This window comes from Bipolaris oryzae (genome assembly GCF_000523455.1).
Source record: "Bipolaris oryzae ATCC 44560 unplaced genomic scaffold scaffold_33, whole genome shotgun sequence".
NCBI classification, from domain to species: Eukaryota; Fungi; Ascomycota; class Dothideomycetes; order Pleosporales; family Pleosporaceae; genus Bipolaris; species Bipolaris oryzae.
Window position 1 is genome coordinate 18,971 of NW_006911309.1, and position 2,817 is coordinate 21,787.

A 2,817-nucleotide genomic window follows, 5' to 3' on the forward strand; every position below is an offset into this window, starting at 1 on the left:
CAGTGCATGCAGTTCATTATTCACTACTACCATGTTACATGCTATGTATGTATATATGTATGTATGTGTGTATGTAACCATAACTATACAGCTGCTAGAAATAGAAACTGGGTACAAGTGTATGCTGTGTAATGTTACGCTACTGTTGTTAGTAAAGGATCCGGGTAAGCAAATGTACCGAGAGAGAGAGAAAGAGCTATTTTCTGTCGTAAGCGTTTAACCTCTGGTTTCTATTTTTTTTTTCTCCTTATCTTTTGTGATGCACGGCTGATGGGGCGGGAGTCCTTGCGTTGCATTCAATTTTACATGGAAGTATGCACATTGGCAAAGGAACGTGGTAATAGTACATGGTGGTTTGTTTCTGGTAGCTGAGTGATCAAAGTGGGAGGGGTATGGTCGATGGAGGGGGGAGGGGTTATCGTCTCGCTCGGCGCTTATGCAGAGTGATAGCAAGCGGGAAAGTTTCTTGGACTCGGGGCTAAACCAGCTACCTGGACTAGCCCAGCACGTGGGTGAGGGAGGGGAAGGAAGGGAAAGGGAAGCGGGATTTCCCTTGGCTGCGCTGCGTGCCGGGCTTCGGAAAACAAGGATGGTGGGCGGTTTGTGGTAGTGGTAGGATTGTAGATGGTTCGGTGGACTAGGGTGTTAAGCGGGCCAGACTATCGTTGAATGTACCTGGTGACGTAGTTATTTTGAGTAAGGACTCGGCTTGAACAGGGTTAGATGTGGAACGCGCCATTTCGTAGTAATGAGTAGATGATTTAGACTTTTGAGATGCTGCAATCGCTGTTCCCTGTTAGAATTTTGAACGTGACCCGTTATCGGGGGATGCCGAAAGTCTCTTTTTTTGCGCGGTAATTGCTAGTGCTGGGATATCGCGGATAGAGATGCGAGAAGGTCTATCGAATGGAATGCATGGTTAGACGCTTGCGAAAAGGGAATCTCGGGGGAAAGCTGTCTTTCCCATCACACCCCCTCTTTCTCAACAAGACTCATCAGACGGTTTGCTCTCTCACGACTGCTGGCATTTTACACATACAAAATGTGATTTCTAGAAAATCGGACGAATCAAAGGCACGGCATACAGCGCGTAACGCTGGGGTTTGGCAGCCCGAGCACACCCTTCCAGCAAACAAGACGTGTCCTGCTGACACCTCGCAACCAACGACGCGCTGTCTACATACTTGCCCCTCGCCATTCGATCCAACCACCCCTCTCATCACACAGCGTGGCATCGGAATCGCCCGAGCAGGGAAGGGAAGAGAGGGCGCATGAGGAAGCAGGAAAGAAAGAGCAAATACGCGCAATCTCGATGGTGGCAGATTATTGATCAGGTGTTGGGAATCGAAGATGTGGGGAGCTGGAGCCATGAAGCAATGGCCCATGACGTCTTGCAACAAGTTACCCCTCTCCCCCCTCCCTCTCTCCGCCCGTGGGCAAGACGCATGAATTACAAGACTGGGCCAACAAGCAAAAGCACGCAGCATGAGAGAAGCATGACATGGGCATAGGCACAGGCGGCTCACGCGGAGCGGGTCAGTGTCGCAAGTAGGGTACCTACTGCTGCGTAGTAGGTAGACTGCGGGGTAATGGAGGAGAGGCGAGTGGGTTCCGAGGTGGGTCATTCGGGCGTCATAGGGAGATTCGGCGCGGGCATTGGCCAGGCGGGGGAGGTCGGTGGCCGGCCATGTTGATTCGGCTTCGCTTGGATTGCTGTGATGGGTTAAGGGAAGAGGGGTCCAGCAGAGTGACGCCGACGGGGTTGGGGTTCATGCACGACAGGAGAAGCACCGGCCAAGCGTTTCGAAACACACCGTGCACCGGATGGTCTAGGCTTGCCAGTGAGCTGGTCTTGCGCTGGTACACTTGAGCGTTGGGAACCGGCCAGAGTTTTGACATGTGTCTAGGTCGGTACGCTAGATGCGTTCGCATCTGGTGAGGCACCCAGGGCATCAGCTATCTAGCTTAGCCGCCCGTACTACCTACCCTATCTCCATGTACCGTGCCGCGTATTGGCCGCCATGTGTTGGTGGCACCAGACGACGACGAGCCGCCCCGGGACATGGCGCTGCGACATGCTCCGATGGACAAGGACTGCTTTGCATAGGCTGCACAAGTCGTTTGAGAGAGAGAGAGATAGAGAGAGACATTGGCGGGCGACAACCTTGGTTTGGCAGCAGCAAGGAGAGAGCATGGAAATGCGTTCCTGGGCATACGCCAATGGCATCATCATATCCCAGGTGCCACCGCATCACATACTCAGCCGCAGAAAACAGCATGAACAACAAAGTCCAGCACGTGCAAGGCCAACGGGGCTTGCCATCGGCATGTGACACGCGCCATTCATCCGGACAGGAACGGAGCAACAGAGCCACTGCCGCGGCGTGTTCCAGTAGACGGATTGGGTGAAACCTTGCAAGACATCTTTGTCCCATCTTACACGCATCTCGTACCATTGCCCGTCTTGATATCCGAGGAGCAACAAGAAAAACCAAAGACTCCCGGTTCCCCCCCTCCCTTTGCTGCTGTTGCTGTTGCTGTTCCTGTCAGTTCCGAAACAGCAAACGCATGTTGTGACGCAGCGACTGCGCAAAGCTGCAGCCTAGCACCTGGGGGGGGGGGGGTACGTAAGGATGTCCTGGGAACAAAAGGGGTGCGGGCGGAAATATAACCAAGGAAAGACAGTAAATGCAATAGTTGGCTATCAACGGAGGGTTCCCGTGTCGGACCACTGTTAATCTACATGCCCGACCCCTGCACATTGGCAAGGCAAGGGGGATGGGTTGAAGGATGGCGGTGGCAAGGAGGCTGAATAAC